General features: G+C 44.2%; 1 pseudogene across 1 annotated transcript; it reads left to right on the forward strand.

The window, feature by feature from the left end:
• The first annotated feature begins 23,859 nt into the window (after window positions 1-23,859).
• LOC308531852 (microtubule-associated protein 1 light chain 3 beta-like) lies at window positions 23,860-24,261 on the forward strand (annotated as a pseudogene). Its single transcript has one exon. The product of its transcript is annotated as a microtubule-associated protein 1 light chain 3 beta-like (transcript).
• Window positions 24,262-24,673: the final 412 nt, after the last annotated feature.

The following is a 24,673-nucleotide window of genomic DNA, read 5'->3' on the forward strand; positions in this document are numbered from 1 at the left end:
GATGGCAATCAGAGCATGGGGCGCAGTGGACAGATTTGAGCTGGGGAGCGGTGTGTGTGTGTGTGTGTGTGTCTTTTTTCCAGTCTCTTGGTGGTCAAGCAGGTTTCTCAGGCCAACCTGGCTTAGGCTGAACGGGATCCCCTCCAGGCCCCCGTGTACTCCCTGGAACTCTACCTGAGGTATAGATGTGAAGCCCTAGTTAGTGACAAGCTTTCCTATACCTTGCTTTGTCATTAGTCACTGTTTGTTTGTTTGTTTGTTTGTTTTTAAGACCTCAAAGCAAGAGATGAATTGGAGAATTCCTAGGTCCCTGGCTAAATGCCATCATAATCTCACCTCTAGAGTTCCAATTTCCACATGACTTAATGGTATATTTAAAGAACAGCTCCCGGAGTCCGGTGTGGCTGATGTACAATAATGTCCTTATGGGGAGACATGTACCCATAGTAAGAGATAAGGTTCCAAGGCTTTTCATCCCAGTTGTCATGGCAACAGCAGCAAGAGCTCTGGAGGTAGGAAGAAGAGGGAGGAGCGGAGAAACCAGAGCTGTGGTTGCTGTTAGTCTTTGGAAGATAATTAGACAGACATTTGCAAGCTGCATGGAGAACACACCCTCTAAACACAGGGCGATTGCAGGTGTACAGTTTGTAAGTGGACAATTGGTTGATTTTAATACAAGAGATAAACATGACAGTTTTATCAGACTTGGGGGCTAGGAGCACATCATGGATCTGTTTCATTCACTGTGCCCATTGCACTGCCTGGGGCCCCATGCATGAGAATGAATGAGCAAATGAGGTCCCCAAAGAAGAATCATTACTCTACTTATATTATAGGGATTCTAAAGTTGCTAAGCAAACAGATCCTTTGGGTAAAGATTCTATTTTACATCAAAATCATATTCATCTTGTGGGCAGTGATTATGGGGTGACAAACCTGAAAGGAAGATTCACCCCAAACCAAAGGACCAAAGTCAGGAAGTCTTACTCTTTGGGGTTGATCCTGATGATTATTCATGAACCATGGATGAGCTATTATTTAATTATACACTTCCCATATAATAATCCATTGTAATAATAGGCTTTGGATTAGGTTCTCTTTAAAAAATATATATATTTTAATTAATTTCAGAGAGGAAGGGAAAGGGATAGAGAGATAGAAAAATCGATCGGCTGCCTCCTGCACGCCCCCTACTGGGGATCGAGCCCAAAACCCGGGCATGTGCCCTGACCTGGAATCGAACCAGTGACCTCTTGGTTCATAGGTCAATGCTCATCACTGAGCCACACCTGCCAGGCTAGGGTGAGTCCTTACTAGTATACCCTCCATCCTCTGTAGTTCCCATCAGCACCCCCAAGTAACCTCCAAAAAGATTCCAGGCAATTCCCCAACCACATTGCTGCTGGGAACTCTTCCTGCCTGGAAATGCCAGCACCATCTCTGTACATGGAAGTCAGACAGAAACAGCCAAAAACAAAACAGACAGAAACAAAATTCCAAAAAGAGACCTGAAAACAGACCCAATGGAAGTAAGGGTGCATCCAGGAGGCACCAGCAAGGACCAGCATCCAGCAAGGAGTGGCTGGAAAGAACTGGTTAATGTCTTACACGTTGCCAAGCTGAATTACATGACACAGAACTTGTGATTTAGCTCGACTATATATAGTTTGCATCCTGGAATTCGCTCATACTATATATAGCAGCGTTTTATTCGTGCACTCGATCTGATTATGTGTGCTGGCCTGGAGTGGTCCAGCGGTGCCAGAAATGAAGAGGAAACCAAGTCTTCCACGGACCTATGGGCATGCCCTGTGCGCCCGTGCCCATTTCCCCTAATCCGTGGCGGCGGCAGAAAGGTAATGGAGACCAGCCACAGAATCACAGAGCAGAACCGCCCCTGGAAAGAATGCCTCCTTTCAGTCTTTTCCTTGTGGAGTATTTATTTAAAACCTGGCTATGGTCATGGTTCAGGAATAATACATGCTAAAAGAGGGTTTAAAGGCCCAAGTAATTACCCAGCCTTTATAACAAAAGAATAACACGAAAAATAGTTTAGTGTCTACCTTAAAGTTCTATTCAACTACTCATCCACTGTTTCATAAATTTCAGTTTTGGGGATATAAGCCATTTTTACTTCTGCTCTTTTTTCTTTCAAATAGCAATGTTTCTGACTTTTAAAAAGTGAAATGTTCTCTAAACAGCCTATTTCAGGCTGCAAAACTCATTTTAGTTCAGGAGTCTCAAATCTCTCTTAAAGCCTGGGAGTGAACAGGGGTCTTTCTGAGGGGCTCGTGTAGGAAATGGTTAGCGTTTTTTACTGCCCAGCATTGAACATCCCTTCCTGACAATGGGGGATTCCTTCTACCTATGCACTTCAGATGAAGCTGACTTCACTCCTGCTGAGCAGAGTATGTGACCTAGACTAAATCAATGATGGATGCTATCTCTTTGGTTACAGTGGTTGGTTGAGAGATGAGCACATGGTTCAAAATAGGCCAATCAAAACCCATAAGATTCAATTCTGGGACTTTTACTGGACCTATTAGAGAAAAAGTGGGTCTTTCTTCTATAATTGGTCATTGTGATGTTGATAACTGTAGCTGCCAGGGGCCACTGGCAACTACAGAACAGGTGAGAGGATCTACCTGGAAAGACCTAACAATAACTTTATAGAACTCGATCTACTGATTGGGAATCCTGATCTTCCAAGTAAATTTTATTTTAATTTAATTTTGCATTTCATGATCCAAAAGCTGAATAAAAAGGTACACACAAATATATTCTACTAGAGGCCCAGTGCACAAAATTCATGCAGGGGGGGGGGGGTTGTCCCCTCAGCCCAGCCTGAACCTACTCCAATCCGGGACCCGCTGTGGGATGTCCTGGGGATTAGGCCTAAACCAGCAGTCGGACATCCCTTTCACAATCCTGGACCGCTGGCTCCTAATTGCTCACCTGCCTGCCTGCCTGGTCGCCCCTAACTGCCCCCCCTGCCAGCCTGGTCACCACTAACTGCCCCCCGCTGCCAGCCAGGTTGCCCCAACTGCCCCCTCCCTGCTGGCCTGGTCGCCCCCAATGGCCCCCCCACCAGTCTAGTTGCCCCTCACTGCCCCCCTGCCAGCCTGGTCACCCCATGCAGCCTGCTGTTCAGTCGTTTGGTCGTCCCTCACTAACCCCCCTGCCAGCCAGGTCATAGACAGCCATCTTGTGATTGTGTGACAGTCAATTTGCATATCACCTCTTTATTATATAGGATTCCTCTCCTTGGCCTCCTCTAGCTCTTTTACTTCATGGGTAATAATTTTTATTGTTGTTTTGTTGGTTTGTTTACTCTTTTAGTGTTTCTTCATGCAAATGTAATCAAATATGAATGTATTTTTATTTCCCCCCTTTTTTTAAAAAAGCATATTTTATTGATTTTTCACAGAGAGGAAGGGAGAGAGATAGAGAGTTAGAAACATCGATGAGAGAGAAACATCGATCAGCTGCCTCCTGCACATCTCCTACTGGGGATGTGCCCGCAACCCAGGTACATGCCCTTGACCGGAATCGAACCCGGGACCCTTCGGTCCGCAGGCCGACGTTCCATCCACTGAGCCAAACCGGTTTCGGCTATTTCCCCCTTTTTGTTTAGACAAAAGATAGTATGCTTGGCTCTGTTCTGCATGCATGTAATTTCTTCAATATATGCTCATTCAAAGAGTACCCTTATTTGGAATTCTATAGTGCCTTTGATTATTCCTGGTTGCTTTCCACATAATGTTAGAAATGGCTCGGAGCCTTTTTAAGTGTATCCTACCACTTCTCTCCTCTATTACTCTGGAGACATCTTGATTTAACACTGGAGAATTCTATTTCACCAGAACCGGAGAATTCAAATCGAGGCGCTAAAATGAGGGTCTGACGCTACTAAAGCTAAAAAAGGATCACATCTAGAGAGTCTAGTCTGAATACCAACCAACAGAGACTATTTTGGGGGCGGGGAGAAAGAAAACAGCTACGCAAATAAAAATGTCAAGAAGTCGGCCCCGGCAGGTAGTCAGGTGGTTAGAGTGTTGTCCCCCTACACCAAGGTTGTGGTTCGATCCCCCGATCAGGGCACATACAAGAAGCATCCAATGAATGCAAAAATTGGTGAAAAAACAAATCGATGTTTCTCTCTCTCTCTTCCTCTCTCTCTAAAATCAATCAATAAATTAGAAACAGTCAAAAGAACACACCTTTAGAAAAAAATGCCAAGAAGTCTAAATTTTTAGACCAAAAAGAGAGTTTAGCAATGACAAGTACTCTAGGTAAATATCTCAGAAAAAAAAAAAAAGTATATTGTCACCAAACGACCCATGGTTTTGAATAGATGTCCGATTCAGTCCTCTAGGTTGGCAACAATCTGTGATCAAAGCAGTACACTGGCCCACATGCTCTTTATCTCTCAGAGAGACCTTACTGACCCTTTCCCCAGACAGCGGCATAAGTAGGGCTTGGACAGGGGCCTGACAGCTTCAGAACTCAGAGCTGACACCGTGGGATGGTTCCCTTGGGGCAACATGAAAGAGAACATTTTCAAACGGAGTCTATACCGTGGAAGAGCTAAAACTAACGGTTTTCTTTGAAAACCATCTTTAGCCCTCAATATGAGAAAAATGTCTAAATGATATGGATTTCTATGAGGCAATGGACTGAAAATGAAAGGCAATCTAAGATATACTTATAATTTCACTGCAAAGAGACTTGATGATTCACCCTATTTTTCTAGACATTTGGCACTTGGAGAGACGGAGCACAGAGCATGGCAGGCATTGGCTGCTGAAAAACCAACTTTGTGGGTGAATGAACGAATGTGTTTATCATTGTTTTGCCCGCATACCTAGAGGCAAACCACGCATCTGCAGATGATGGCGTTCATTTGGCTTCTTACGCTAAGGTTTCTCAGCTATATTTGGTAGGGGAAAACAAGTTTGTAAAAAGGAAATTACCATTGGATGTTATTTTTTGGTCACTTTTCTCCTTTCTTCTATTACAAAACTGTCTATTGACACACCCAGGGAGGGCTGATGTTTCCTCTGGATTGGTTAGATTTCAAATGGGTTACATAAACACATTTTCATTTTTTATGGTTTCATGCAGGACTAAATTAGAAGTAAATGAGCCAGGCATTGTTATTTTTGTCTTTAAATAATTAGTATTTATTGCTTACTTTCCTTTTGATCTTCTAAAATTCCAGTTGGTGAATTAGAAGAGCCATGAGAAAAAAAAAATGTTTTCTAAATATCTAGATAAATTCATAGTAGACATTCACAAAGAAATAAGCCTTCTAACAATATACTATAGTTTCTGTAAAATGGCCTTTATAAAGGGTTAGAGCTTCATCTTTTGGTCCTAAAAATGAAATATTTGTTTGCTGGTCAGGTGATGTGAATGTATTTCCAGATGCGGGATCTTAGAAAGCAATTATTGAACATACTTTATTCTAAAATATGTGCTATTATTAATTAAGGAAAATGTTGTGTGCTATTGCCAAATTTCAATAATTTTGTCTTGGTTGCAATAAAGCAGCCAAGGAAATTGTATACTGGGGTGAATGCTATTATTCTAAGAAAGCACATTTCATAAGAACTAATTCAGCATTCAACTTATTCCAGTCATAAATCCTTAGACTCAAAATGTGATTTAGCTCATAGATTTACGCTTGTAAAGTAAGCAAGGTTTCAATTAAAAGTCAATAGGTTATGCCTAAACATCAATTAATTTTTGCCCAGGGGCACCTACTTGTTTCTAAATTAAGTAGCCTAATAGAAAACACTTTACCTTCAAGATTTTATTTCTTCACTAACACACCATGTGTGAAAAAGACATTCTTGGCCCAATATGTTATACGACGGAGTCTGATGACTTCCATATGTTTCTGACATTTACAAAACCTGCATTGTCCTCAGAAGGTAATACAGACAACATGAGGCTATTCCGTACTACAAACAACAGAAACATAAACTGGCTCATCATTGGAATAGATTGGATGTGTAACCAAGGAACAGTGGGGACACTCCTTGTCTGCGGCTTTTCTAGAATGTAGTCAACAACTGTCCTTTAAGGACGGGTCCCCAATGAAAACCGAAACAAAACAAAATCTCAAGGAAGCAGAAGAGAAACTCGTAACATTAGATGAGTAATCCAGAGAGAGAGAAATAAAGGAGACAGTGAAATCCACAAGAAGATTTGGACGAAGAAACCTGAACTTACACACATTTAGGTAATACTCAGGGCCTTGATCCTGTTACGATGCAGATGTACAGGGCAGTGGACTTAGAAACAGTGACAGCTGCAACGATGACGACCTTCCTGCTCTTCCTCCCAACAGCTAACTGCCCGATCACAGAGCTCCCACTCTGTTTTGCTCAAGGACCTTTGATTTACTTTTACTCTTTACAAATTTAATTGACAGTGATGCTGCTACAAAGATCAAATTACGCTTCGTGAAATTAGCTGCTTTATAATGACTAAGTTTCACCATTAAATTCGAAATCTACTTCCCTCGTAAACATGCCTTTGAGGGACGAGTCATTTCTTTTTTCTTCTTCAGGGCTTCTCGGAGCTGAAAACATCTCATCAGTCATAACTTTTAAAAATAGTATCAGGGCACAGATCTTGTAGGTCTCCAATGATTTTATTGGGTATTAAAGTCGAATACATCTGTGCCTCTGTTACATTTGTGTCAGGGCTGTGGCTGGCACTGGACCTGAGTTTTTACAAAGTAGTCTCTGGGGGATTAAATTTAATTTAGGTCAGGCTTTCAGCCACTGGTTATCAGAATGATACATTTTCTACTGTGTGCACATTTCGCTATATCTCCAGAACATCCTGCTGTTGCTGTTTATTCTGTAGAATTTGCAACTTCTTCAATGATCTCAGGGAGGTTTTTGCACTCCTTAAAAAAGATTACATTGCTTGCATTTTAAAAACATAATGCACATATTTATTTTTTAAATTGCCGCCTTTAGAGGAAGAAGGAATAGCTCCAAACTAAACTCAAGCAGATGTGGACATTTCTTTGCCCCAGATTCACTTATTTACAGCAGGGAACTCTTCGTCCAGCTCTGCTGGCAAAAGAGAAGTTCTGATGATCAGTGCTTCACAGGAGTCCATCCAACCAGCCTGAATTAAGTTGCTTTTTAAAAAAAAAAAAAATGTTATTTGCATAGTGCAGGTTAAAAAAAGAAAAAGGAAATGTCTAGAAAGGTGGGATGGGGAAGGAAATAAATTCCTGCGATGTTAAGTTTGTGTATGTGCACTCTAACGATTTAAACATCACTCAACCCACGTGCTCGTCAGCTCAAGTTGCTAACTAAATATAGGTCCCAGGAGATCAATAAATGTACCTATCACCTTTGGAGAACTCTAGTTACAGGCCAGCCGTTTCCTCTTCCTGTCCTTGCCTCTCAATAAGCGACTTCTGTTCTGCATTATCCAGAGTGGCCAAGTCCAACATAAGTGAAGCATCGTGGTTTTTAACGAGAAGGGTTTCAAATGCATCTTGCCTTTATAAGCTAGTGCACAGACAGAGCTAAAGAGCTGCTATTAAAAGAACTGTATTTTCTTTATGGCCAGTTCTTGCCTGGAGACTAAAGCATGTTTGGTTAAGGATACTAAATGGAGACAGGCTCCTTCATAAAAATAAAATAAAACAAAAAAAGATTAAGAGCCTATTCTGCAATGTTTTCATAAGAATCCAAACGGAAAGCAAATGAATGTCCCACTTTTAAGGCACACAAAAAAGGAATGAGTATAGATTTCATTCTATTTATTTTCCAAGTTATTGCCAAGGAAAGACAGTGCTTCACACAAGCCTGCTGGGGTTGGGCCTTAGAAGTACAAAGCTGGGTTCAGTATTTGTCTTGGGAAGGGCGATGCTACAGACCCAAGGAGAAGTAACTGAGAAGGCCTGACAGCTGTTCACCGCTCAGACTGGAGGGACTGTCCCTGATTTGAGATACGGTAGGATATGTGGTTTAAAAACAAAACAAAACATAGCTGTTCTGGTGGTGTTTACCTTTTAAACTCTTCTTCTCCGAAACCTTGCACAACCAAAGGAAACTATTTTTATTCTCACTCTTGAGTAGATAGTAGTGTCTCCTCCCACCCCTGCCTTCCCTCCACTTCCCCTAATGCTCTTCCTTTGTCTCATTTCACTCTTTCTTTTCCTTTCATCTGCTCAGCACCGTAGCCCGTGCATGTACTGCCCAGTCCTGTTAGTCCTGACTCTCTCCTGTCCTGTCTATCCCTTCTCAAAAGATAGAGCAAGGAACTCTAGTGCTGAGAATATATCCAACCAGAATGAAAATGGAAACCAGCCAAAGGAAATGCCCCCATCTCCCTTTCTCGTGTTTATGAGGAAATATATGATGTGGGTCCATGTCTGCGCTATCTCACTCTGTTTATACAGCGCCTGAGAGAGAGAGATTTGACTCCTGGCTCTGCCACTTATAGTCTGGGTGATCTTGGACAAGGTGCTTAACCAAAGCCTGAAACCCTTCCTGGCATAAGGCAATGGTATAAGCACGTACATGATCTTGCTCAGACTTAACTTCTTAATTAGAGAGGAAAGACAGCTTAAGAGGTTAAAAGCACAGACAGACTTTGGACTTGGGAGGGGAGTCTGGGACTTTCCACTGACTTGATAATAAGGCCTTAGTTTCCTCATTTGTGAAATAGGGCCAATTATAATATTAGCCTCATAAGACTGTGTTGAGCAATGAATGAGATAATGCATAGAAAGCTTTTAACACAGTGCCTGGCACTCCATAAATGTTAACTATTATTATCCCTTGATGCCGTTTTTTTTTTTTTTTTTTTTTAAATATATTTTATTGATTTTTTACAGAGAGGAAGGGAGAGAGATAGAGAGTTAGAAACATCGATGAGAGAGAATCATCGGTCAGCTGCCTCCTGCTCATCCCCCACTGGGGACATGCCCGCAACCCAGGTACATGCCCCTGACCGGAATCGAACCCGGGACCTCTCAGTCCGCAGGCCGATGCTCTATCCACTGAGCCAAACCGGTTTCGGCCCGTTTTGTTTTTATATGTAAATATATTTTTATTGATTTCAGAGAGGCAGGGAGAGGGAGAGAGAGACAGAAATAGCAATGATGAGAAAGATCATTGATCAGCTTCCTCCTGCCCGCCCCACAATGGGGATTGAGCCCACAACCCGGGCCTGTGCCCTGACCGGAGTCAAACTGTGACCTTCTGGTTCATAGGTCGATGCTCAACCACTGAGCCACACTGGCCGGGCAATAGCTGTTTTTTTATTTTTTTTTTATTTTTTTTTTAAATACATTTTTATTGATTATTTAGAGAAAGAGAGGAAGGGAAAGAAATAGAAACATCGATGTGAAACATCAATAGGCTACCTCCTGCACACTCTCTACTGAGGATCAAGCCCACAACTGGGGCATGTGCCCTGACTGGGAATCAAACCAGTGACCTCTTGGTTCATGGGTTGAGGCTCAACCACTGAGCCACATCAGCTGGGCTATTTTGTTTTTTAAATTAAAATCTTGCAGGCTGAAGTTAAAAGTAAGATATCTAAAACTCCTAGCAGAAAACACAGGCGATAAGCTCCTTGACATAGGTCTTGGTGATGACTTCTGGAATCTGACACCAAAAGCAGAAGCAACAAAAGCAAAAATAAACAAGTGGAACTACATCAGACAAAAGAGCTTCTGCACAGCCAAGGAAGCCATTTTAAAAACAAGTGCAAAGGTCATTTTCGGAGAAAATATTTGCAAATCACATATCTGATAAGGGATAATATCCAAAATATTCAAAAAACTCATACAATTCAACAGCAAAACCCCAACAGTCTGATAAAAAAAACTCATACAATTCAGTACAAAACCCCCAACAGTCTGATCAAAAAACTCATACAATTCAATACAAAACCCCCAACAGTTTGATTTACAAATGGGTATAGGCTCTGGATAGATTGTTTTTGTCTAAAGAAGACATACAGATGGCCAACAGGTACATAAAAAGATGCTCAACACCATTAATTATCAGGGAAATGCAAATCAAACCCACAATGAGCTCTCACCTCGCACCTGGTAGTGGCTATTATCAAGTGTTGGTGAGGATGCGAAGAAAAGGGAACCCTTGTGCGCTCTTGGTGAGAAAGTAAGCTGGTGCAAACCCCACCGGGGAAAAAATATGGTTGTTCCTCAAAAAATTCAAAATAGATAGTGCCCTGGGTGGTCCCGGATCTGCCTCTTGCTGCAGCAGTGTTTGGACAGAACAGACCTAGGGACACCCCTTCTTCCAGCCTCCAGCCACTCTCAAGCATTTTATCCAGTCACCACCTTCGGGACCACCTCCGGAACCAACTCCGGAAACACACCTGTTTTCTCTCTACCCTAACTCCTTATCGCCAAACAACCATGAGCTGCCAAATTCGTCAGAATTATTCCACCGAGGTGCAGGCTGCGGTCAACCGCCTGGCCAGCCTGCCTCTGGGGCCTCCCGCACCTACCTCTCTCTGGGCTTCTGTTGCCACCGCGAGGATGTGGCTCTCGAGGGCGTGGGCCGTGCCAGGGCGTTGAGCGTCTCTTAAAGATGCAAAACTAGTGTGGCGGCCGCATTTTCTTCCAGGAGGTGCTGAAGCCTCCCCAGATGAGTGGGCAAAACTCAGGTCGCCATGGAAGCTGCCATGGTCTAGGAGAGGAACCTGAACCAGGCCCTTTTGGAGCTGCAGGCCCTGGGTTCTCCCTGGGTTCTACCTGTGCAGCCCCGCATCCTGTGACTTCCTGGGGAACCACTGCTGGGGTGAGGAGGTGAAACTCATCAAGAAGATGGGCGACACCTGACCTCCGCTGGCTGCCGGCCCCCAGGCTGGGCTGGGCGAGTACCTGTTTGAAAGGCTCCCCCTCAAGCACGACCAGGAGCCTTTGGAGCCCAGAGGCCTTTGAGGAGCCCCTCTGCGTTCCCCTGGTGTCTGGCTTTTGCCTGAGCCTCTCCCCAAACTACTAGTCATTCTTTTAACCACCCTGAAGCCCTCTCCCATGCATTGGGCCAAATGGAAACAATAAAACATTTTGCAGAAAAAATTTTTTTAAAAAAAATAGAACTACCATATAATTCAACAATTCTACTTCTGAAGAGAACAAAAACACCAATTTGAAAATATATATGCACCCCATGTTTATTGCAGCATTATTTACAATAGTCAAGATATGGAAACAATCTAAATGTCCATAGGTGGATGAATAGGTAATGAAATTATATATATTACTAGAGGCCCAATGCACAAAAATTTGTGCAAGAGTAGGTCTTTCTTCCCCTCAGCTGCCGGGATCTGGGCTGCTTCCTGGCTCCGGCCCCCGGCAAGCACCTGGGACCCGGGCTGGCTTCCCGCCGCCCTGGCTTAGTCAGGAAGGACGTCTGGAAAATGTCCAGTCTAATTAGCATATTACCCTTTTATTATTATAGATTCAGTCATAAAAAATAATGAAATCTTGCCATTTGCAACAGCCTGGGTGGATGGACCTTGAGAGCATTATGCTAAGTGAAATGTCAGACAGAGAAAAACAAATACCTTATGATCTTGCTTATATTATGGAATCTAAAACAAAACAAAACAACAAAAACAACCTCACAGACTTAGAGAATAGATTGGTGGTTGCAAGAGTTAGAGTTGGAGAATGGTAGATATAGATGAACTTTTTTGTTGTTGTTAAAACAAACTGAGCCCTAACCAGTTTGGCTCAGTGGATAGAGAGTCAGCCTGCAGACTCAAGAGTCCCAGGTTCGATTCCAGTCAGGGGCATGTACCTTGGTTGCAGGCACATCCCTAGTACGGAGTGTGCAGAAGGCAACTGATCGATGTTTCTCTCTCATCAATGTTTCTAACTCTCTATTCCTCTCTCTTCCTCTCTGTAAAAAATCAACAAAATATATTTTTTAAAAACCTGAATTTTTAAAAAAAATTTAAGTGAGATACAATCTTATAGAAATAATAAGCTACATGTATATAGCTTATTATTTAGTTTCTACTCGAAGTTCCTGGCACAAAGCTCCCAAAACCTTTGTCATTGATATTTCTTTTCTTTTTTATTTCAGGGAGGAAGGGAGAGGGAGAGAGAGATAGAAACATCAATAATGAGAGAATCATTGACCTGCTGCCTCCTGCACACCCAGCACTGGGGACTGAGCCCACAATCCAGGCATGTACCCTGACTGGGAATTGAACTATGACCTCCTGGTGCCTAGGTCGATGTTCAACCACTGAGCCATGCCAGAATGGCTCATCATTGATGCTTCTATTCCTCTCTTCCTTCCTCTTTCCGAAATCAATAAAAACATTAAAAAACAAAACAAAACACAATCATTTTCTTTTGCTTGTGATTTTCTGAGTCAGGAAATTAAGGAGCTCTGGTGAGCCTTGGGATCTCTCATGAGACTGCATTTAGATGTTGGCTGAGACGGCGGTCATCTGAAGGCATGATTGGGCCAGATGTCCAAGCTGGCTCATCCACGTGGCTGGCAGCTGATGCTGGGCAGTTGGCTGGGAGCTCAGCTTGGGCTGCCTCCTGAACTGTTTCACGTGGTCTCTCCAGCAGGTGGGTTCAGGGTTGTCAGACTTCTTATGTGGACGGACTTCCCACAGAGCCAGGTCCCAGGAGAACCAGGAGAAAGCTCAGCATCTTTTATGACCCAGGCTCAGAGTCATATCTATCACTTCTTCTGAACTTTAGGGGACAGAGGAATTACAAGTTCACCCAGATTCAAAAGGCAGGGACAGAGTCCCCTGCCGGTGTTCTCAGTGGTTAGAGCTTTGGCCTGCGCACTGAAGGGTTGCAGATTCGATTCCTGATCAAGGGCATGTATCTGGGTGGCAGGTTTGAGCCCCAGTACTCCAGTAGGGGAGGCAACAGATCGATGTGTCTCTCTCACATCATTCTTTCTCTTCTCTGTCTCTCTCTCTCTCCTTCTTTCCCTCCCTTTCACTCTGTCTAAAAATCAGTGGGAAAACAAATGTACAGTGAACTAAACTGATTGCATTGGCTAAACACTGGGGAGTTGCCAGGACAGGAAAGACCATGGGAGACCTGGAAGTCCTCACAGGTGAGTAACAGATCCTGCTTCATTCTCTAGGTTGTGCCGTGACCCTCACCCCAAACCTATAATCACTGGGGACCTACATCAGGTCCAGCACCTCTTTCCTGCAGCCCCAGGTCTCAGAGACCCATCCTGACCTTAGATCGCAGGGGTTAAAGAGTACGGGCCCATCACACTGGTTGGGAAGGAGAGGATGCTGTAGAGGAGCCATTCCGTGGCACAGCCAGCCAAAAGCAGCCTCTATTTTCTTCCCCCTTATCTGCTGGGCTCTCCAGTAACAGACACAGTGGAGCTGGGGACAAGGGAGGCTGTTGATTGCAGCCCATGCAGGTCAGCCTCTGGGGTGGAGAAGAGCAGATCTGAAGGGAGAGATGGGAGATTATTAGCACCTGGGTTCAAACCCTTGCTCTTTCTGTACCTAGCAGCTGTGTGATCTTCAACATGTCACCTAGGCTCAGTTCCGTCTCGGAGAAAACAGAAAACAAAGACCAAAGGAGGTGATCACATGGCGTGCTTGGTGTGTCTCCTAGTTCGGAGTAAGGGCTCGGTATCCGGCAGACAGTCGCGCTGCTCCGCCTCTGCCTTTAAGCCCAGCTCTGTAACTGGGCTCCTGGCTTGCTTTTGAGGCCCAGTTGCCCTCAGGGCTCCATCCTGGTCATTGGATCCAGGTCATTCTCATTGTGCCAAGGCCTGGTCTTGTTACTTGTTTTATCCTGAGGCCTCCTAGGAATGACACCTTGCTGCATGTTTGTCGGTAACCATGGAAACCGAGTCATCAGGTGACTAAAGACAAGTTTGTAACAGCTTGATGATGGGGGAGAGAGAGAGGCTGAGAACAAACACTTTTAGGAGCCAGGTTAAGCAAAATCCATGCTCCAGACTTGGGGTTGAATATTTTGATCCTTCAAGAGAGTCAGTGGGGACCCCGCTTCCTTAAGCCACAGTACACTCAGGAAAGAGTATCCCCTTCGTCAAGGCAGGGTGGGAGGTCCCCAAGCCACTCTCCCTGCTGACCTCCAATGAGCTCTGCATACCTGGCAAGCTCTGCAGGAGCCATTTTGATTGACAAGGTCGCCACAGCCCCGCCCACCTTCTCTGAGACCTCAGTTCAGGAAACCAGGACTGGATTAGCTAGAAGCGGAATGGAACAGCTCTACAGTTCTAGAGAAAGGGAGTGTATTAGTTTTCAAGAGCTACTAGTACAGTAACAAAATACCACAAACTGGGCGGTTTCAACAACAGACATCTGCTGTCTCCCAGTTCTGGAGGCTGGAAGTCCGAGACCACGGTGTGGGCAGCATTCGTTCTTTCTTTCTTTTTTTAAAAATATTTTTTATTGATTTCTTACAGAGAGGAAGGGAGAGGGATAGAGAGTTAGAAACATCAATAACAGATCATCGACCAGCTGCCTCCTGCACACTCCCTACTGGGGATGTGCCCGCAACCCAGGTACATGCCCTTGACCGGAATCGAACCTGGGACCCTTGAATCCGCAGACCAAAGCTCTATCCACTGAGCCAAACTGGTTAGGGCAGCATTTGTTCTTTCTGACTGCTGTGAGGACGATGCAGCTCCATGCCTCCCCCCTCGTTTCTGTGGGTTTCCTGGCAATTTCTTTGATGTTCCTTGGCATGTAGCAGAGGGATGTCCAACTGCTGGCTTAGGCAGACATCCCCCAAGGGGTCCTGGACTGCGACAGGGCGCAGGCCTGGCTAAGGGGCCATCCCCCTCCCCCAGTGCATGAATTTTGTGCCCTGGGCCTCTAGTTCACAAATAAGATCATAATCTGAAGTACAGGGGCTTAGGATTCAAACATAGGAATTTTAGGGAGACACCCTTCAACCCTTAACAGGGAGTATCGTTGGGGAAAGACCACCTCTCTACCCACATATTGTTAAGTAGCTTTCCTGGCATGAGGAGGAAGGGGTCACAGGTACTTCATCTTCCTCTCCGGGGAGAGGAGGCCAGGATTTCCACAGCGGCTGGAACTAGGTCATCTGAGTGCTGACAATTATCCTACACTCTTCCTAACATGGCCCCTAAATACCCACCTGCCCTCAGACAGGGTCAGGAGCACCCGTCATTTTGAAAAGATAATTTCCTCAGATGAGAAGCGAAGCACATAAGCCATGGCTATGTGCCTCCCTCCGGCCCCTCCTCAGAAGCCGAAGCGTGACTGAATGTATTTTAGGGAGTGAAGTTCAAAATGTGACTTTCCTGTGCGGAGAAAAATCATCGGTCGGAAAGCACTTCGGAAAAGGCACAGCAGGCAGGTCAAATATGTTCAAAGACCTGTCCTCGGCCCGCTTAGCTGGTCCTCTTGACAATGTCATTCAAACGCCAGCCTGTGATGGAGGTCACTCCCGCGCCTGTGGCTGTGGCCTTGCAGTCGCGGGAGGGCGGCAGGGGTTCGGTGCCCGGGGCCCCCTGGAAAATCCACCTACAGCAGCATCGTGAAAGCGGTCGACCTCAGAGGCACGTGGCCGTTTCTACTCTCCTCCAGCCAACCCCCCTCCTGACTGCTTGCCCTGGGACCCCTTTTCTTTTGAATGCTACGACCATGCTGCTGCTCATCTAAGCTGGAAACTGCTGAGACAGCGGTTCTCAGCCTTTTGTGAAGTCTCAGACACCATTGAGTGTGGATGAAAGTTATGGGCTCTCTCCCCAGAAAAAGAAACACATGGCTATTCACACAAATATTTACTCAAAACTTCAGGGGGTCTTCAGGCCCTCCTAGCTAAGTAATCTTGATTCTTCTCTTTTATTTCCTAATAATAGCTGCTCCAAAACCTTTAGTGGCTCCCACCGTCAACAACATATGTCCATATCTCTTAGCCTGGCACCTAGAGCATACCATGATCTGACTACAGCCCGTCTCTCTAAAACAAATGAGTTAATCATGGACACAGACAACAGCGCAGTGATGGCCGGGGGGTGGGGGAGGGTATAGGGGGTAAATGGTGATGGACAAGGATTTGACTTGGGGTGGTGAACACACAATACAGTGTACAGATGATTGTGTTGCAGAATTTTGCACCTGGAACCTGTATAATTTCGTTAACCAGTGTCACCCCAATAGATTGAATAAAAAGCAAAAATTTAAAAATTAAGCAAAACATCAACATGCTGCAGAATGGACTATTAATGAGGATTGTTAGAGCAGGAGTTGAAGAGTGAGAACCCAGCATTTTTTTTCCTGTGCTCAGACAGGGAAATGCAGTATAAATAATAATAATGAGGAGGAGAAGGAAAAGAAGAAAAAGAAATATTATTTAGCAATTTGTATGGGCTGGGGACGTCATCTCAGTCCAGTGAGGTTTCTAATATTATCTTCATTACACTGGTCACTTGTTATAAGTCATGGAGCTGGGACTCCAATCCAGTCCTATTTCCAGAGCCCACGTTTTGTGATTTTGACCATAAGCATCATATTTCTATGACAATGAAGACTTTAAAAAGCAAGCAGAACCTTATAAATGGTGAATATTTTATGATCAAGGCATTCTTTGTCCTTTTTGTGGATCTGCTGAGAAATTTTTTGCTGGGATGGACCCTGAGTTTGGTTAAATGCACATAAAACCACAATCTGTGCCGCTTTCAATGCATTTGCCCCCATAATCCACTATGAAGTGTGGCAGGTGGCATAGCCTCTATCCTCCCCCGGCCCGTCCCTATTCCAACACTCCTAGGAATGTCTGAAACTTAGAACAGCCATTCCTACCATTTAGTTCTTGTCATTGATTCTGTGCTGAGCTGCCCACCTAGAGTCCCCCCTTCAGGACTGAGGCGCCCATTTGCCCACCTGCTGGGAGAGTTGGCTGACAGCTCTCAGGTGAGTGTCTCTTGGAGAACTGCCTTCCCTCCACTGAAGAAAGCTGTCTTGCTCAAGGTCATGCGGTTCTCCCTGGTAGCAGCCACTGCCCATGACTGTCCAGTGATGGGGGCTGGGGCTGGGGGAGAGCCCAACTTAGGTGCTCAACGGGCAGGCTGTGCTAGGGAGGAGTGGCTCCAAGTCCTAAAGAAGCAACAAGTGCCAGGATAAGTCAAACCCTCTTCTCCCAGCATCCCCATCCCAGCTCCTTCACCTAGCCCTCCCCGCACAACACTGTGCCTGGGGTGTGGGAGCAGGTGTGGGCTTCGCTACCAAGACTGAGAGGGAGAAAGAGCTCACTGACGTCACGTCACGGCATCAGGGGGTGTTGGCTGGCGCCGTTTGCCTTCACCTCTAGCTGGAGAAATAGGAATTGCAGGCAGAGGTATTTTATAACATGCGGCTATGGGCCGGGAGCAGAACGGTTTAGCCATTTGGGGGCAAAACAGCACAGTTTTACAGGATGTTTTAGGTTTTGTTTTTGTGTGTGTGACTTTCCTACTAAGTGCTAGAGACCGTGCCACTATTGTGCATGCTTTACCTCATTTAATCTTTACAACAGCCCTTTGACACCAGGGTTGTATTAACTGATTAGGAAACTGAAGGCTACAGAGATTAAGGAATTGCCCCTGGGACCCACCCCTCGTAAAGCACATCGATCAAGTGGAAGCCAGGTCTATCAGGAATTTCAACAACTACTGCTCTCTGCTGACTCCCCATGTAGTTGTAGCCCACTGTAATCTTTATCCAAAGAGCTCGTGTGACACGCTTAAAAAGACCCAGCTACTATCTTCCTAGCAGCAGTGCCTAGCATAGTGTTTTGTCCTTAGAAACTGCATTGAATTAAGAGGTGCTGACAGCCCGACTGGCATAACTTGGTGGTTGAGCGTCGACCTATGAACCAGGAGGTCACGGTTTGATTCCTGGTCAGGGCACATGCCCGGGTTGCGGGCTCGATCCCCAGCTTGGGGCGTGCAGGAGGCAGCCGATCCATGATTCTCTCTCATCATTGATGTTTCTATCTCCCTCTTCCTTTCTCTCTGAAATCAATAAAAAAATGTTTTTAAAAAGAGGTGCTGACAGATCTCTTTAATAATAGATGTCAATGTGATGGGCCGCAAGCATACTGAGAAAGGCAGAGGCGACTTTTTCTCTCACGCTGTAGGAAAGAACTGCAGGCTCACCCTCACTCATTAGAGCCTTCTATTTCCTATTACAAAGCAGAACTCACAAAGCCAGGATCCCAAGGTGATGCATTTGTCTCTAAGTACAAATGAGTCCCACGCGGCGGTGGCTGTGGAGGTCAGTGGGGAGGGGGCAGCTGTGCTGCTGGCACAGCCTCCTTCTCGGCAGCTCCCCTGCTGGGAAGGGGAAGAGGCCTCAGCTGTGGCTTTGGCACCTCATGTATCCCCAGCTGCTGACACATTACCTGGCACCCAGGAGGCTCTGGGTGGATCTGTGTTGAAGGTCGAGGCACTGTTCTGGGGGAAGTCTCAGTACTGGGACTGGGAAAGAGACGGAACCTTGATTGGACACCCACTGAGCATCAGTGCTGCACCGAGCTGTGTGGGGGCCAAAGGTGGATCCAGGACTGTTACAAAATGTGCAGGGCTCAGTGCGAGATAAAAATGAGGGGCACCTGCACCTTGTTCAAAAATTGAGACTTTCAAGATGGTGATAGCAGAGTATTAAAGCAAACGTGGGACCCTTCTGAGGATGGATTCTTGTGTGGTTGCACAGGTCACATACCCAGGAAGTCGGCCCTGGGTGGATTAGAAAGTTTCTGTTATCAGCTTCACTGGTGTGGTTCAGTGGTTGAGCATCAACCTATGAACCAGGGGGTCATGGTTTGATTCCCAGTCAGGGCAGATGCCTGGCTTGTGGGCTGAATCCCCAGTAGGGGGCGTGCAGGAGGCAGCCGATCAATTATTCTCTTATTGATGTTTCTATCTCTCTCTCCCTCTCCCTTCCCTTCTGAAAGAAATAAAAATACATTTAAAAAACATTTCTGTTATGAGGGCTCTCACCTCAGTGGGCAAGACAAAAGCATTCACAGCGATGATTTGGTGTGATAAATAATAGTGTGTGTTGGGTGAGGGGGGAGTGGCATGAGGTATTAGGAGAACAAAGACTCATTTAGACCTCATACCAGTATTGTTATCTCCTTTTCTTAACTAAAATATTTTAATGTTTTACCTGCTTAACAGCTTTTAGATATATTCACATATCATACTATTTGATTCACCCACTGAAAGTGTACCATTTCAAAGTTTTAGTATATTGATAAAGATTCGCAACCATCACCACAATCAATTTTAGAACATTTCCATCACTTGGAAAAGAAATCTCATTCCTATTAGCAGTCACTCCCCATTGTCCCCCGCCCCTCCCAGTCTAGGCAACTACTAATCTTCTTTTTGTCTCTTTCCCACTTGCCTATTCTTAGGAGTGGAATTGCTAGGTTCTGTGGTAATTGCATGTTACTGCATTTTTTAAACAGCGTTATTGAGATACAATTCCTATACCATAAAATTTACCCTCTTAACATGTACAATTCAGTGGTTTTTGTATATTCACAGAGTTGTGTGACTACTATTATTTAAATTCTGGAACATTTTCATCACCCCTAGAAGAAATCTCACAGAGCTTTGAAGTCCTTCCCCATGACCCCTCCCTCCCATGGATTTGCCTATTCAGTCGGACATTTCATATAAATGGAATCATACAGTACGCGGCTTCTGTGTCCGGCTTCTCTCGCTTAGCATAATGTTTTCCAGGCCTATCCACATTGTGGCATATAGATGACCTTCTGTTTGTAGAGGAGGAAAACAAGACTCTGGGAAGCTAAATGATTTGTACAAAGTCACACACTAAGCCAGTGGTCGGCAAACTCATTAGTCAACAGAGCCAAACATCAACAATACAACAGTTGAAATTTCTTTTGAGAGCCAAATTTTTTAAACTTAAACTATATAGGTAGGTACATTGTTATTAACTTAATTAGGGTACTCCTAAGGCTTAGGAAGAGCCACACTCAAGGAGCCAAAGAGCAACATGTGGCTCGTGAGCCGCTGTTTGCCAACCACAGCACTAAGCCATCGTATCATTGGCGGTACCAAGTTTGATTGCTTGGTTTTAAGACAGTGTCTAACAGATCTCCAATGGTAAAAATCCATTTCCCTTCGGAATTATTAATTGATCTGTGGGATGCTACTCTGAAACCATATGATTGTCTTGTTTCCCAACATCCTTTCCCTCAATGGCTTTAGCGCCCATGAATGAGGCTACCTTCAATCAATCACTGTATTCGCAGTTGCAAAGTCTAATTCTGTCATTTGCCTACATGTATTAGCTGGCATGCTTGTGAATCACTGTGAACTTATAAATTTTTTTTTTACATTTTACTTAATGTGCTATAATCCATTACCATCATTAACTTTTTGATGCTCAAATTGTCCAAAATTTGGCAACTGGGAGCTCTTAAAATAATTTGAAAGGTCTTTATAATAATCTATATGCCACAAAATATGATAGGTTGGAGGCCTATGAAACTCTAAAATGTATCCCTAACCGGTTTGGCTCAGTGGATTGAGCATCAGCCTGCGGACTGAAGGGTCCCAGGCTCGATTCCAGTCAAGGGCATGTACCTTGGTTGCGGGCACATCCCCAGTGGGGGGTGTGCAGGAGGCAGTTGATCGATGTTTCTCTCTCATTGATGTTTCTAACTCTCTATCCCTCTCCCTTCCTCTCTGTAAAAAAATCAATAAAATATTTAAAAAAATAAAATGTAGACTATATTCACCTACTTTTTGGACAGTTTGTTGGCATAAAATGTTTGCTACCTGAAACAAGTTCAGAATCTGTTGACAATACCTTTGATTTCCTTAGAACAGCGGTTCTCAACCTGTGGGTCACGACCCCTTTGGCAGTCGAACGACCTTTTCACAGGGGTCGCCTAAGACCATCCTGCATATCAGATATTTACATTACAATTCATAACAGTAGCAACATTACAGTTATGAAGTAGCAACGAAAATAATTTTATGGTTGGGTCACAACATGTGGAACTGTATTTAAAGGGCCAGAAGGTTGAGGACCACTGTTTTAGAAGTTATATGGTAGAACATTTTTTTAAAACTTGATGTTGATGTATTGTAATAGGACTTCTTCCAAAGAAAACCAGTGAATTTTTATCTTTAGATATGATTTGAGTCTGAAACAATATTTTAAGTGTCTTTAACCCAACTTTTTAAAGTGGCACAATTTGAAGAGTTGGAGAATTAATACAAGTGCATTGGATGCCAGAAATTTCATTTCCTGAGCAGTGCTGAGGACTGTGAGAATAAAAGGGAACTCGAAATAGCACCAAATGGGTAGGATTGGGTTGGGTTGCAAGCCATAGAAAAACAGATAGTAATGGCTTCCCTCCGCAGGGACTAAATTTTTTCTCTTGCAATGAGAAACCCAAAGGTGGTTAGTTCGGTGACCTCCCCAGGCCTTCCTCTTTCTTTGCACGCCACCATCCGCAGTCTGTCTCCTTTGTCCTCATGATTATGCAATGCTACTGAACCTCTAAGCAGCGGTTCTCAACCTGTGGGTCGCGACCCCTGAAAATACATCCTGCATATCAGATATTTACAATACGATTCATAACAGTAGCAAAATTACAGTTATGAAGTAGCAACGAAAATAATCTTATGGCTGGGGGTCACCACAAGATGAGGAACTGTATTAAAGGGTCGCGGCATTAGAAAGGTTGAGAACCACTGCAAGGCATTGCACCTGTGTTCCAGGCCAGGCCGAAGAGAGGAGGAATAGAGACCAAACTGAGTCAGTCCCTATTAGGAAATGTTCTAACAAGCCCCAAGATAGAAACAAGTGTTTATGTCTGTTGGCCAGATTGGAACACGTGGACCCCTCACCTGCAAGGGAGTCTGTGTTAGAAGAAAGCAAAGGAGAAGGGGGCTACCGATCGCTGTTGGTACCCAATCAACAGGCTCCACAGCCATGGAAGTAGCTGGGCTTCTTTAGTTGATATTTCATAAAAGTTACATCTAAAGAAGTTAACATGGTTATAGTCTGTCCGCCTTCCACTCATAAAGCAAAAATATTTTTTTAGCATCTTCTCTGTACTGTTACTTCATTGAGAATATAAAAGATGAAAGTGATATGCTTCTTCATTTGTTCTCTTTAAGACATATATTTTTGAAAGTTCCAAGTAGTAAGTCTTAGGACTCAGGAAACAAACAGTTGTATTCAATTTTATGTTGCCTCTTCACAACAGCTTCAAATCCAATCAAAACAGGAACTGAATCACCCCACTGAGATAACTAGCTCAGTCAAATACTCAATGTTCTCCTGTGTAACAGTTTCCTTTGAGAAAAATTATCGTAAATTAAATTAATATTCAGACAGCCCTGCCAAGCTAACTTCAGTAGCTAGGTAGCACGGGCATCATTTCCAATGTTTGTAGTGACCTGTTTATGTTTACGGGATGTATTATACTAAATAATTAGAGAGAGCTACTTTGGATATCCTACTGACAAATGTAACTTTAAAATTATAGAGAGAGCACCTAATTCTTTGTCTTCATAAGCAAAGCATAAACATGTAGTTTTCCTTAAAGAAAACTATTGCATTAGGCTGCAAACTCTCTTACATCTTCTAGATCAGGGATTGGCAAACTGCGGCCCATGGACTGCTGCCCATTGTAAATAAATTTTTATTGGAACACAGCCATACTCGTTAACGCAGAAGCTAAAGCTGTTTTGAAACTACAGTTGGCAGAACGGAGTAGTTGTGATGGAGACTGTATGGCTTTCAATGTCTATATTTACTATGTGGCCCTTACAGGAAAATTTTTAAATTTCTCATTAGTTAGCACATACTAGGTATCCAATAAATGCGTCCTGATTTATGGAATGAATGCATACAAGGCTTTCCAGCTAGAGAGGAACAATGAACAAATCAACAAACCAAAACACAACGCATTTTACTTCCACCGTTTCTCTGGTATTTGCTTGTTTGATTATAGTTTGCTATTGTCCACACACGCCTGGCAATTATCATGTTAGAACTTTGAGATTCTAGAAACTGCAGTTCAGAACATCCAATTGAATAGCAAACCACGGGCAAGTCCAGAGAACAAAGGAGAAAGTTCTTTTATTGAGGAAAAGGGGGTTCAAAGGGGCTGTTGTAAACAGAGTCCATTGAAGGAAACTAGGAATTCAAAATGTAATGGCCTTTCATTGGCTGCGTTGTAATGGCCTTTCACTGGCTGAGTTGTAATGGCCTGTCACTGGCTGAGTTGTAATGGCCTGTCATTGGCTGAGTTGTAATGGCCTTTCATTGGCTGCGTTGTAATGGCCTATCATTGGCTGCGTTGTAATGGCCTGTCATTGGCTGCGTTGTAATGGCCTTTCATTGGCTGAGTTGTAATGGCCTTTCATTGGCTGAGTTGTAATGGCCTGTCATTGGCTGAGTTGTAATGGCCTGTCATTGGCTGAGTTGTAATGGCCTTTCATTGGCTGCATTGTAACAGTCTTTCATTAGCTGAGTGGTTGCTGGTTGAGGAGAAGATCCTCCCTCTTCCTGCTGGTGTCCTTGAGTAGAAAAACATCTTTCTGTTCGAGGTAGAAAATACTTCCCTTCCTGTTTGGAGTAATTGATGATGAGTGGTGGGGCGTGACAGCTTTCCCTGCAGGACCTCCCAGCTCCAAAGCACATGAGGATTCTGTTTATTCATCTTCACACATGTTTTATTTGACTCACGCAATGCTGCTGTTGTTTATTTTTAAAGCAGCATGAGCTGCCAACAAATAAAAATAAGGAGACTTGACTTGGATCCGCTGCCACCCAAAGCTGCCGGCACCCCCTGCCCTGATGCCCTGTCCGGCCTCCTGCGCCCTGGCCTCAGAGAAGACCTTCACACAGCACTGCACCTTGGAACAAAGAGTAGACGATGCCCAACTCATCTGAGTGCAGCATCCGACCAAAATCCTGGTGGTAATACAGCGATACAAGGGTGAGAAGCAGCTTCCTGCCCTGGACAAAACCAAGTCCTTTGTGCCTGGTCATGTCAGCATGAGTGAAGTCATCGAGATAATGACAAGGTGCTTGCAGCTCAACGCTGACGAGGCCTTCTTCCTGTGAGTGAATGGGCACTGCACAGCGAGCGTGTGCACAACGATTTCAGAAGTGCATGCAAGGGAGAAGGACGAAGATGGATTCCTGTATGTGGTATATGTCTCTTGGGGGACATCTGGAATGAAATTGTCCGTATAAGACAAGAAAAATGCATCTGCTCTAGAATTTTTAAAACTCTTACCAAAGGGAGAAAAAGGGATGTTACCAACTGAGATGGATCAGTTCATCTAATCACAGATCATCGAAACAGTAGTGTTCCTGCCTAGGAGTTTTAGAAAGTTGTTTTGTACTTCAAGCACAAAAAACTGAGCTCCAATGAGCACCCTCAGCTTTGGAAAACTATATTATTTATTTAACCGAGGCTGTCTTGTTTTCAAACTTAGAAGTTTAAAAATAAAATGCTTTGCATTCTAAAAATAAAAATAAGGAGACTTCACATAATAATCTAAATTTCCAGCTTCTCTTGAAAACTTGAAAGATCAGGCAACATGGGTACACAGCTTGGTGAGGGTATAACCAGCTGGGCTGAGTAGCTGTTGCCTCCTTAGGA

This window comes from Myotis nattereri, assembly GCF_964212035.1.
Source record: "Myotis nattereri genome assembly, chromosome: 16".
NCBI lineage: Eukaryota > Metazoa > Chordata > Mammalia > Chiroptera > Vespertilionidae > Myotis > Myotis nattereri.